General features: G+C 43.4%; 1 pseudogene; it reads right to left on the bottom strand.

Moving 5' to 3' along the window:
* Window positions 1–2161: 2161 nt before the first annotated feature.
* The window catches only part of LOC120030902, a 212187-nt pseudogene continuing 200304 nt past the window's right edge, over window positions 2162–14044 (bottom strand).

The following is a 14044-nucleotide window of genomic DNA, read 5'->3' on the forward strand; positions in this document are numbered from 1 at the left end:
AGACTTTTTTGTGAGATGTCTCCTGATCTGACAAACACCGCTGTAGCTCAACCACCTTCCACCACCGATGCGGAAGGCCGCCATTGGCAGATGCAGTAGGCAGATGCAAAAATATCAGATATAAACAGATATCTCTAGCTAGCTTAACCAGAAGGATTTTGGTGATTTTTTCATTATGCTAATTAGATTAGACTCCATAGTTTTTTAACTCGAAAACGTGGATTATCACATTAGGCACTGCTAGACTAATATCCGTAACTAACCTTAATGAAGTAGGCTACACTACCAAACAACATACACCTATAATAAAATACAGGTCTAGCACTGAGGCCTGCACAGCCCACTATTTAGCTATATGGCCTACTCAGACGAAAATCATCAAATTACATTGGAGTCCCTGTCACACTTTGGCCATAAAGTAACACAATTATATTCGTATTTAATTCAGCTCAAATTTGGGATACCCTGCATACAGACTGAAAAAAAGTAGCCTATACTATTTTTTTTACAGAGACAAAGCAACGCATTCCTTATGGTTTAATTCCCATACAATAGGCCTATTAGCCTTCTGCAATTCTGGATCCAATAGTGAAGAGGTGGAAATATGGCGATCATGTGGTGAACCTGACCGCTACAGGAGAGGAGAGTCCAGCGCAGGGGTGTAGGTACAGATCTAAATCATGCTCACCACAAACACTACCAAATACTTGAAACTGTTTGACATGTTTATTTGACCCATGTCTGACTGACAGAGAGTTGTTCTTTAGGACCATACGGGTTCCATATTCAGATGAAACCATAGCAGAGGAAAATGGCCCCAGTGACAGACTGTATACTATAGAAATGACATGGTGGTGCAACCAGACAGACAGTGTCAGCAGAGAAAGTATTTGTACATGCAGTGTAGTTTGAGATGAAATGGTGTGCTTTTTATAAGGAGGTTTGTCGGTAATTATTTGCATGATATGTTTTTTGGCATTGATAGTAAGTGTAATATATAACATAACAATATATAGGTCACTATCTCAAAGTTGAAAAACCCCAAAATAATTTCAAGACTTTTCAAACCAAACAAAAGTTTTATTCAAAAGTCATTATATTCAATCAACAGAGAAGTCACATCTGCTTCAATTGATTGGACAATCCAAAAATCAGAACAAAGACGCAGCTGGATTTTGTCTCATAAGTTTGGTTCTAAAATATAGTTGTCAGCTCTCCCAAGAAAATAAACACAGTTACAACATACTAATCAATGAGACACTGAGACATCTTTACACATTTATCTCTGTTTATTGTGGTTATGTTCTTCTGTTCCTTGTATGACTGTCTATGGCAGTTTGATCAGCTCTATAGATTAATCTTACACAAAGAAAGAGGAGGAGAGGAAGAAGAAGGAAAGGAGGAGGCTATTCCTTGCTATACACTAAGGATTGTGGGGGTGGGCGGCAGTACCTGTAGCCCCACAGCACTATTTTATTTTTCTCAATACCCGTTCAAAAGTTGGTGGATTTGGGGAGTTTTAGATAGTAGGCCAATCCCCGGATATATTATTTACAGAATATGACTGGGGAATGATATGATATACTGCAACAAAATAGGTATTCATTGTATTACACAATGTTGATGAGGTAACTTGACAGCCCTGTCTTTCATGACTATTTCTATTAACTGACCAATCATTGTACAGGGTCCCATTAGGCCAAACAGTTTCTCATAGCCCATGACCCAGACTCTCCCTAGTTCCTTAACCCTCCCTCCCTCCATCCCTCCATATTAGGACCAGACAGGCATGGGACCCTTTAAGGCACATGTGTCAAACTCATTCCACAGAAGGCAAGAGTGTCGGAGGGTTTTTGGCTCATCCCTTGTACTTGATTGATAAGTTAAGGTCACGAATTAGTAAGGAACAACTCCCCTCACCTGGTTGTCAAAGTCTTAATTGAAAGGAAAAAACAAAAACCCGCAGATACTAAGCTCTCCATGAAATGAGCTTGACATCCCTGCTTTAAGGCTAACATCCAGTCACACAATTACCATCATCACATAATCAGGGTAAATATCCCAAACATTGGCGTCTAAAGACACATGGCCATTGTCTCTTGTCATTTTTATATGGTCATTGTCACCATGTCACTCATGATGATGTCATCATGTTGACGTATCACTTGACGGACATTCCTCCCATGGCCTCAGTGACTTTACTGTTGACCTGGGCAGCAATGCAGGCAGGGGTCACGTTGAGGTGGAGGTCATACTGCTGGTCCAGACCCAGGTAACTGTCACTTATCAAGTATAGCGTGTAAATACACCTGGAGGGAGAGGAGTGGGTTACCAGGGGAAGTAAGAGTTTGTGGTGGGATAAATATCAATTAATCAAACTATTTTATAAAGCCCTTTCACACTGGCAGCTGTGCCAAGATGCATAAAGTAACCAGGCTTAGACCCCAAAGAAAAAAATGTGTTGAACTTTTTCCAATTCTTCTTAACATTCCCATACGTACTTTCCGGTCTTCTCGGGGGTGTAGAAGGCCAGGGAAACGGTGCTGCGGTGTCGGCAGTATCCGATGCGTTTGACGGCCAGTAGCTCTCTGCGCTTCACCTCTCCTAGAACCAGAAACCAGCCCTCATCCTTATTCTTAGGGAACCTGGGGGCCTGTGCCTTACTGTCCTGCTTCCTCTGGAAAACATGATGACAAATCAACTCATCAGCAGTCAATCATAACTAACGTCAATAATGTGTGTGTGAGCTCCTTTATACATGTGTGAGCATGAGTGTGTGTACGTACCCTCTGCTGGCCGGTGTTGATGCGCTGCAGTGAGACTTGCAGGACGTACTCCTGGTCAGCGTGGACATCCAGCCAGCTTCTGTCGTCCCTGAGCTTCCCCCCGGCCGCAGGGAGGGAGCGCTCTGTCTGCTCCCCACACCCCTCCCACCAACCCTTCACACTCAGACGCACCTCCACCACCGGCAGATGGCTGAGGAACGACCAGGCCTGGAGGAGAGGAGGGGAGAGGGAGGAGGGAAAGTAAAAGAGAAACAGAGAGGGGTGCAGAGAAATGAGAGAGGGAGAGAGAGACAAGGAAATGTGTCAGACCGGAGTGCAGAGAGAGAGAAAAGAGGAGGGAGACAAACAAAGAGCCAGAGGTGAAGAGAGTCAGACTTAAGTGAGAGCCTTGGACATATCTATCTGGTAAGACTAGAGCGTTTGAAGAAAGCTTGATTCATTCAAACACACATAATTCCCATGGTCTTAGGTGCCTCTTAAAGCTTTGTCATGGTGACTTTAACATCTCTGACTCAAATGGAGAAGAAAACACAAATCCAAAAGGGGATAGAGCAAGAGAGGTAGAGGGAAGGTAGAGAGAGAGAGTATGGATGATAGGTGGGCGAATGTGCGTGTCTGAATATGTGTATGTTTTCCTCCTGAAGACCCTGTCAGTGTCAGGGAGGGACTGGGATGGGAGAATGAGAAAAGCCTCTCAGATTCACCCAACAAAAGCTATTTATGTAAGGATTACTGTCCCCTGGCGAATCAGACTGGGACGTTGCCACGCATCTAGTTATTTAATTAGCCAGGCCGCAATGCCATGGGGGGGAGAGCGTTGAGGGGCTGGGAGGAGGGGGAGCGGGGACACTGATTGGGCAAGGCCGCTGGACTGGCAGTGGCGCCTGGACGCTCTCATTACAGCTGCAATTAGCACTTAGATTGGTGCTGTAAACCCTCGCATTGGACCGTAATAGGAGATCCTGGAGGTACCTTGGACCACCGCGACAGACTGATGCTCCTCACTCTGTGTGTTTGTGTGTCTGTGTGTGGGCTGACGGTGGTAGAGTGTGTGTATATGTTGTTTGGTAGTGCTCTGGTAGTGTATTTGAGAACGTTACATGAATAGAGAGATGAGGCTGACACCTTGGAAGTATTTCACGTTATTTTATTGTGGTGGAGGACAATGGAGACTGGAGGGTTCATGGTGAAGTGTATGTACCCCTAGAAAGCCTCTGTTTCTATAGGAAAGTGACACTTTATACATCCAGTATCTGGATGTGTTCTATAACGGTGAGGTGAAGGAACGCAGAATGTTAGAAGGTTGTTACCTGGGAGATCTGATGGGGCTGAAGCTCCCCCCCACGATGGCAGCGAAGGTGTTCTCCCGCCCCTCGCAGGAGGCAATCAGCTCAGGGAGCACTTCTATTGGTCCGTGGAAGCCCATGGCTCCGCCCCTCCCTCAGTGCTCCACCTGCTGCAGGGAACAACAGGGGGCAGATCTAGTCATGTGATTTTAAATCCTAACCACACTTCCTGCTGTGTTGTCGCCACTGGAACCTCTGTCCTCTCTCATCCCTCTATCCCTTTCTCCTTACCATATTTATTGAGTTGGCACAAAATTATTCTTCACTGTAGGACACAGTCTCTCAAATCCATATGGTGTGTATGTAAAAATAATTAAGATTGCCTTGGACACTCACTCTTGAATTTCCTCTCTGTGTGTGTGTGTGTGTGTGTGTGTGTTAGTGTGTGTGCGTGAGCAGCCCCGAGGTTAGCAGAACGTAACTGATGCTGCCTGATGATAAGAATGCTTGCAGAGTTTGATAGTGTCGGTGGATTATAAAATGGTCCATGCCATAGAGCGTTAATTAAGAGTCCTAGCACCATGCTCATCCTGTGTGTGTGTGTGCTTAAACATACAACGGTACATAAAATACAGTCCGATGGCACAACAAACAGACAAGACACAGACAGATGATAAGAAATATAGAAAGTGCTTATACTCCTCTGCGTGGTGACTGATGCTGCAGTCTACCTTCACTACAACCCAGACACCCCCATCAGCAGGGGTCAGTAGAGTCATGTTGTCTACCTGAACAGGTAGAGGTGCTGCTGCTCTATGGTAGGTAGGGTCAGTATAGAGGAGTCATTGAGCCACCTGCCCTGAACGATCATCTGCACCAGGTTACAGATGCTGAGAGCAGTCACCAGCCAGCCCTCGTTGGCTGCTACGTCCAGCATGGCCTGTAGACAGACAGGAAATACTTTAGTTGAAAAATGCGTGCATTTATATGACTATATAAAATCCCCCACTGACATCAGTGTGAGATTTACTCACAATGAGTTATGTTACGATTGAGCCCATTTTGCTCACTCAAATTCAGCATGTCTTTACACATTCATGCACATATGCTAAACATCTACACAATAAATACAGCCCTCAATTTCTGTAACACCCCCCCACTACTTTTTCGCAGGTTGACGTTTTTTGGGATGAGCCTTGTCCTGGAGGCAGAACTGGGGCAAGCTGACAAGTAAAAATTGGCTATGTTGCTTTTTGGTGTTGCTTTTTTGCCTTTTGGTGTTAATTTAAGGTTAGGGTTAGGCATTAGGGTTAGCAGTGTTGTTAAGGTTAGTGTTAAGGTTTAAAATCATATTTTATGACCACTCTGCAGAGCTCCCTCCAGAACAAGATTCATGATGAAATAACGCTAACCTGCTCCCTCCCTCCCTCGTAAGGTTAGAGTTTGCCAAGCTCCGCTGTATTCTAACAAACTTAATTAATCAGAAAGTAATTCCCCGGCAGTAACTATGACTAAAGAGGACCTTGAGTGCACAGGCGAAGCCCCGGCAGAGTTAATCAAAATGCTAATGCAGTACAAATTAAAGTAGTACTGATTAACATTTCACAGAAGCTGAAGAAGCAAATGGATGGTGACAGAACTACGGCTGATGTCACTGGAGTCCCCGTTAGCTGGGCCATATTCATTAGGCATCAAACGGAAGAAAACGGACTGAAACTTCAGTCCAAAAAGAGACGCTTGATTTCATTTTCCGTTTGGCTCTAATGAATACGATATCCTTGCCACATGAGGAAAAAGGCTCTGTTAGCCTGGCCTGGCAAAGCAGGGAGCCATAAAAGTGGACGAGCAATGGACAATCACTACCAGACACATACACAGTCAGCGCTTCGCAGATCATCCCCCCACACATACAAAGGCAGCAACAATGGGTTACAGAACCAGATCCTACGGGCATACATGGACCAAATCTCTCCCAGGCATGGCCAATCACCAGCAGACCTGGGATCTGGTGGCCAGGGCACTTGGTGGGTAGGCCTGGTTGTTAGGAGCAATCCCTGATAAGGCTCTTTTTACGAGGAGCTACAACTCATCTCCACACCCTCCTGAGTGACAGGGGCTCCTGCCGGTCAGGATCCACATTATGTGTGTGTGTATTCTAAGATTGTGTGTGTGTGTATTGTGTGTGTAGTGGAACTATCAGCAGTAAGTGTGTGTGTGGTGGTTAGGTTAGTGGCAGACAGTGCAGTCTGTCTTGTTAAAGCCGTGCTGTCCCTGTGAGGTCCTGTGGTCAAACCTGACTGTCTTCCTCATCACGCTCAACACTTTCATGCTAGGAAGCCAGAGACCCAAAATAGATACAGTATTTGTCTTTGTCTTTTAAAAAGGCTGAAATTATCACCATGGGCAAAAACATATACAGATTCATTATCACACTGAAATGGAAATAGTTTGAACACAAGTCAACAATGATCATTTAGATTATTTGAAAACCTTGTCAGGCTTTCGGTTTACCAGTCTCCTGGCATCTGATGCCCTCTATGACACCTTTATGGCACCTCTATGTCATGTCTATATCCAGGGCTCTAAAGAGCAACCATTTGGTGGCAACGTGCTCCTGGATATCGTGCTGTGGAGATAACATTTTATTTTGAGAGCACCAGTATAACCAGGAAAACAAATCACCCAGATAATAATGGTTGTAATGATATGCTTCACTGTGCAGTTGTTTCTGAGTGCCCTACCGTAGAGTCGTTCAATCCAAAGTAAAGAATATTCAAGTATGCATCACTGACTTGTATTTTTCCTTCAACTTTCTGAAGACGTAACGGCATGGGAATGCCCGTGTGCACTGTCCAGCACTTCCTGTAGCCAGTTAGTGACACCGAAACAGTCATTTCTAAAGGCTTTCCCACACAACTTTCCAAATTAAATGTTAACTGCAAAGTAGACTTACCTGAAAAAATGATATATCTTGATGATTTGTACCATTCGAGTGGTCGTTTATTTGGCAAACTCTATTACACACACAGTACAGAAACCCCACCAGTCAAACACTTTGTCATTTAAATGACATTTTAGCTTTTGACAATAAACAAATGTCTTACAGGGTTAAATATTAGTTATATACCACAACATGTGCCTCAAAAGTAGCTAGAATTCATATAGACCCAATATGCTATATCTTAATCAATTAAAACATATATATATTTTGGTGCTCCAAGATTTTCTGTTGTGCTCCTAACTTTTTTTTAAAGTTGGGAGCACCAGTGCTACCAATAAAAACATAAAATTTAGAGCCCTGTCTATATCTTCTCTATGTCATCTCTATGTCACCTCTACTGCACTCTGTCCTGATCATGCTACAAAGTGGCTCCAAGCACTAAGCAGAAACTGCCTCTCTGTGTCTTTAGACAAGCCTTCCATTTCCCATATTGAATGAACAGGGAAGGGCTTTCTTCCACCCAGAACATCTGAGTACTGGTGCTCTGACTGACTGACACGTGGAAATGTGCTCAGGGTCTGAATCCCAGGGCTGAGAGAGGATCCATTCTGGGATGTATGAAAGCAAGCTGTTCTTTTTGATGGAAACAAAAGGACAAGAAAACAGAGGAAGTATTTCAGAGGTGCACTGTTCAGAAAGGAGCAGGGCGGTGGATGTACCCAGAGGGATGTAGTGTGTGGTACAGTACATAAACCTACACAGCAGATCTTGCACACACACTGACAGATGCGTATGGCGTTGTCCAACACGGTCTTGGAGTCGGTGCCGTAGTCGGAGCAGAGCAGCTGGGCGTGGCTGAAATGGGCCTGCAGCAGCAGGTGGGTCTTGGTGTGGGCGCTGTCGTAGCTGTAGGAGTCGACCTGCAGGGGGAGACGCTGAGCCAGCTCACTGTTCAGGGAAGGGGGGTGAGGGAGGAAGGGAGGGGGAGGAGAGGGAGAGAGAAGAGAAGAGAGAGGGGGATATAAAGAGAAAGCGAGAAGGAGAGAGATCAAAGTCAGCGAGGAGGAAGTTAGTACCCTGCTGTGGTTCTGTGGTTAGATCCTTTGTTTCAGTCATCTCTGTTAAAACAGCTGCATCAGGATCACTGGCTCCCCTCACCCAAGAGAGCAGTCCACCCAAAATATATTTAAGAGCAAAACCTCTCAGCGAATGAAGAAACCTTAAGTTACAACTGTCTGCACCTGCTCATAAAATCCTATGAATAGTCAGCAACTACACAGCAATTTCCCACAATATAAAGTTTTATTTTTTAATACAATGTGCAGTGGTGGTTCTCTTTCATATTGTTAGACTCTGTGCTAAACTGTGAATGGATGATGTTGAACAACCAAAACACTCAGTCTAGGTGGAATGTCTAAATGTCTACCCACATCTCTATTCTTCACTCCTCATAGGATATGTATAGGCTATTTAAAACCATTTGGTCTAATATAAAACCATTTGGTCTAATATAAAACCATTTGGTCTAGTATAAAACCATTTGGTCTAGTATAAAACCATTTGGTTTAATATAAAACCATTTGGTCTAGTATAAAACCATTTGGTCTAGTATAAAACCATTTGGTTTAATATAAAACCATTTGGTCTAATATAAAACCATTTGGTCTAGTATAAAACCATTTGGTCTAATATAAAACTATTTGGTCTAATATAAAACCATTTGGTCTAATATAAAACCATTTGGTCTAATATAAAACCATTTGGTCTAGTATAAAACCATTTGGTCTAGTATAAAACCATTTGGTCTAGTATAAAACCATTTGGTTTAATATAAAACCATTTGGTCTAGTATAAAACCATTTGGTTTAATATAAAACCATTTGGTCTAGTATAAAACCATTTGGTCTAATATAATACCATTTGGTCTAGTATAAAACCATTTGGTCTAGTATAAAACCATTTGGTTTAATATAAAACCATTTGGTCTAGTATAAAACCATTTGGTCTAACATAAAACCATTTGGTCTAATATAAAACCATTTGGTCTAGTATAAAACCATTTGGTCTAGTATAAAACCATTTGGTCTAGTATAAAACCATTTGGTCTAATATAAAACCATTTGGTCTAATATAAAACCATTTGGTCTAATATAAAACCATTTGGTCTAGTATAAAACCACTTGGTCTAGTATAAAACCATTTGGTTTAATATAAAACCATTTGGTCTAGTATAAAACCATTTGGTCTAATATAAAACCATTTGGTCTAGTATAAAACCATTTGGTCTAGTATAAAACCATTTGGTCTAATATAAAACCATTTGGTCTAATATAAAACCATTTGGTCTAGTATAAAACCATTTGGTCTAATATAAACCATTTGGTCTAGTATAAAACCATTTGGTCTAGTATAAAACCATTTGGTCTAACATCAAACCATTTGGTCTAACAGAAAACCATTGGGTCTAACAGAAAACCATTGGGTCTAATATAAAACCATTTGGTCGAGTATAAAACCATTGGGTCTAGTATAAAACCATTGGGTCTAATATAAAACCATTTGGTCTAATATAAAACCATTTGGTCTAATATAAAACCATTTGGTCTAGTATAAAACCATTTGGTCTAACATCAAACCATTTGGTCTAACAGAAAACCATTGGGTCTAACAGAAAACCATTGGGTCTAATATAAAACCATTTGGTCGAGTATAAAACCATTGGGTCTAGTATAAAACCATTGGGTCTAATATAAAACCATTTGGTCTAGTATAAAACCATTTGGTCTAGTATAAAACCATTGGGTCTAGTATAAAACCATTGGGTCTAGTATAAAACCATTTGGTCTAGTATAAAACCATTTGGTCTAGTATAAAACCATTTGGTCTAATATAAAACCATTGGGTCTAGTATAAAACCATTGGGTCTAGTATAAAACCATTGGGTCTAGTATAAAACCATTGGGTCTAGTATAAAACCATTTGGTCTAGTATAAAACCATTTGGTCTAGTATAAAACCATTGGGTCTAGTATAAAACCATTTGGTCTAATATAAAACCATTTGGTCTAGTATAAAACCATTTGGTCTAGTATAAAACCATTTGGTCTAATATAAAACCATTTGGTCTAATGTAAAACCATTTGGTCGAGTATAAAACCATTGGGTCTAGTATAAAACCATTGGGTCTAGTATAAAACCATTGGGTCTAGTATAAAACCATTGGGTCTAACATAAGACCTTTTGGTCTAACATAAAACCATTGGGTCTAATATAAAACCATTTGGTCTAGTATAAAACCATTGGGTCTAGTATAAAACCATTGGGTCTAGTATAAAACCATTGGGTCTAGTATAAAACCATTTGGTCTAGTATAAAACCATTTGGTCTAATATAAAACCATTTGGTCTAATGTAAAACCATTGGGTCTAACATAAGACCATTTGGTCTAACATAAGACCATTTGGTCTAACATAAAACCATTTGGTCTAACATAAAACCATTGGGTCTAATATAAAACCATTTGGTCTAATATAAAACCATTTGGTCTAGTATAAAACCATTGGGTCTAGTATAAAACCATTGGGTCTAGTATAAAACCATTTGGTCTAGTATAAAACCATTGGGTCTAGTATAAAACCATTGGGTCTAATATAAAACCATTGGGTCTAGTAGAAAACCATTTGGTCTAGTATAAAACCATTTGGTCTAGTATAAAACCATTTGGTCTAGTATAAAACCATTTGGTCTAATATAAAACCATGATGCCCTATCAATTGGGCTGTGTTTAGTGCTGATGTGGTGTTCTGTGTTGAGGTTTGTTTGTGGGGTTTCAGAGGACACAGATGCATGGACACGCATGGCTCTTTTCCTGCGTTTCTCTAACTCACTGCAGTACGTTAAGTTTTTCCCCAACGTATTTCTGTCAACAGAGAACCAGCGGAGACATTTGTCATTGGGCCTACCCTGCTCTGGACTGTTAAGCTGACATCCATCAGCAGAGAGATGCAGTGTTAGAAAAGAGGGGGATTGAGGAACAGAGGAAACGATGAGGGGAAAAACGGGATTGATATGGCAGTGGTTTAGTGTCTGCATGCAGATGTGCAGGGGATAAAGACAATAGATCTTTATAAAGAGATCCTCATAACACACTAACTGCTAATTCCCCTCTCACTCCATCCAGCAATCCATCCCTGCCTCCCTCCCTCCATCCATCTCTCCTGCACACTTTCTCTTTAGTGACATTTACAGACAGGGAGGGAGGGAAAAGGGGAGGCAAATATTGGAAAGAGAAGGAGAAACAGAGAGACAGACAGAGGGAAGAGAAAGAGAGGAAGAGAAACATACTTTTTTCACATACTCTTTCAGTGTGTGTGTGTGTATATAGTAGGTCACTTGTGAACTTTAAGAAGAGGCAAAAGTAGAGCTTCGAGGGGTGGACAAGGGAATCTAGCTGGGGGGAGTGGATAAGGGAATCTAGCTGGGGGAGTGGACAAGGGCATCTAGCTGGGGGAGTGGACAAGGGAATCTAGCTGGGGGAGTGGACAAGGGAATCTAGCTGGGGGAGTGGACAAGGGCATCTAGCTGGGGGAGTGGACAAGGGAATCTAGCTGGGGGGAGTGGATAAGGGAATCTAGCTGGGGGGAGTGGATAAGGGAATCTAGCTGGGGGGAGTGGATAAGGGAATCTAGCTGGGGGGAGTGGATAAGGGAATCTAGCTAGGGGGAGTGGACAAGGGAATCTAGCTGGGGGGAGTGGATAAGGGAATCTAGCTGGGAGGAGTGGATAAGGGAATCTAGCTAGGGGGAGTGGACAAGGGCATCTAGCTGGGGGGAGTGGATAAGGGAATCTAGCTGGGGGGAGTGGATAAGGGAATCTAGCTGGGGGGAGTGGACAAGGGCATCTAGCTGGGGGGAGTGGATAAGGGAATCTAGCTGGGGGGAGTGGACAAGGGCATCTAGCTGGGGGGAATGGATAAGGGAATCTAGCTGGGGGGAGTGGACAAGGGCATCTAGCTGGGGGGAGTGGACAAGGGAATCTAGCTGGGGGAGTGGACAAGGGAATCTAGCTGGGGGGAGTGGATAAGGGAATCTAGCTTGGGGAGTGGACAAGGGAATCTAGCTGGGGGGAGTGGATAAGGGAATCTAGCTGGGGGAGTGGACAAGGGAATCTAGTTGGGGGGAGTGGATAAGGGAATCTAGCTGGGGGGAGTGGACAAGGGAATCTAGCTGGGGGAGTGGACAAGGGAATCTAGCTGGGGGGAGTGGATAAGGGAATCTAGCTTGGGGGAGTGGACAAGGGCATCTAGCTGGGGGGAGTGGATAAGGGAATCTAGCTGGGGGGAGTGGACAAGGGAATCTAGCTGGGGAGAGTGGACAAGGGAATCTAGCTGGTGGGAGTGGACAAGGAAATCTAGCTGGGGGGAGTGGACAAGGGAATCTAGCTGGGGGGAGTGGATAAGGGAATCTAGCTGGGGGAGTGGATAAGGGAATCTAGCTGGGGGGAGTGGACAAGGGACAGGGGGGTGTAGGGACCGGCTGGGGGCGTTGTGGGAGCAAAAGAGGGGAAGATAATGTCTACATATTTTCTGCATTTTCAAAACATTTCCTTCCCGACAGTTCCTCTATAATCTGTGATCCTTCACCCTCCCATCTCGTCGAAATGTCTGGGTGAGAGCCATCATGGGGGAGTCAGAGGGTGGATGGGGCACAACGGGTTATCTGACACAACTATGATGTCCCCGGGTGACCCCTATTGAGGAGAGGTGTGAAACCGCTTTGTGTCCTAATGATCCCACCATTTACCATCCACCAATTACCAGCCTCACTAGGAATAACAGACTAAAACAGGGAGTAGAGGGAGAGGAGGAATAGGTACTCGCTATTAACTGGGAAAAAGAGGAAGAATGGAGGAGAAAGGAGAACAAAGACACATACACCCAGGAGTAATGAGGGGAGTTAATGAGGCCCAGATAAAGAGGTGTTCATTTGACAGAACTGAGATCCAGACCTCAATCATGGTCATCTACCTATTATACTGTCCAGTAGTCTATCCATCTCTCTTTCTCAATGTGAACACAATGGGAGAAGCACATGTAGAAGCACAGTAGTATGGTAAACAAATGACATCGGCCTGCACAATGCCTGATAGACTATTAGATTAAACTACACACTCAAACATTCAGAAAAGGAAATGCAAATCAATGCTGTAGTCCCACCGCTGAGGATGGAGTCGAGTCCAGTCCAGTCCAGGACAGTCCAGTCTAGTCCAGGACAGTCCAGGGCAGTATATAGTAGAAGAGATAGATGCCCTGATGAAAATAAGACAATGTCATCATGTTCTGTGGTCATTCCCAGCAGGCAGTCAGACATACCATGAGGACAGAGAGGATGTCCTGGATGGGCAGCTCAGCCCTCAGCCTCTCCTTGAACATCCTGACTGTCTGGTGCTTCAGATAGTAGTAGGAGATACGACCGTACGTCAGGGCCTCAATGGTGCAATCATCCTGGAGGAAGAGAGGAGGGAAGACAGAGAGGAGAGGAAACAGGGCAAAAGAGATGAAAGGAGACAGTGAGGAGAGAAGACAGAGAGGACGAGAGGCAAGAAGACATGGTCAACTGTACTGATTCATGTTAAATCTATCAACACAAACCACAAACCTCAGTATGTACCTGTGTGCCTTATATCTTCACACGGCCTTACTACTACAGGCACATTAATCAATATGAATACATGTGCACATACACACACGTCGTACACACAAACACTCCCCTACCTCTCCTACCTCCATACAGTAGGAACACTCCAGGTCTCGGAGACTCCTCTCCACCAGGTTGGACAGGTACTTGTTGATGGTCTCGTGGCTGATGTCATCCAGGCTGTAGTAACTGGACAACACACAACCACGGTTAGACCTACATGTAACAGAAACCTAGGAAGAGAGATGATAACAATTAGGAAACAAGACAACAACAAAAAAGCAACAGCCACGTTTATAAAAGATCCTAGGCTATTTAATAGAGGAAATTGAAACGT

The sequence above is a fragment of the Salvelinus namaycush genome, chromosome 37, assembly GCF_016432855.1.
Source record: "Salvelinus namaycush isolate Seneca chromosome 37, SaNama_1.0, whole genome shotgun sequence".
NCBI classification, from domain to species: Eukaryota; Metazoa; Chordata; class Actinopteri; order Salmoniformes; family Salmonidae; genus Salvelinus; species Salvelinus namaycush.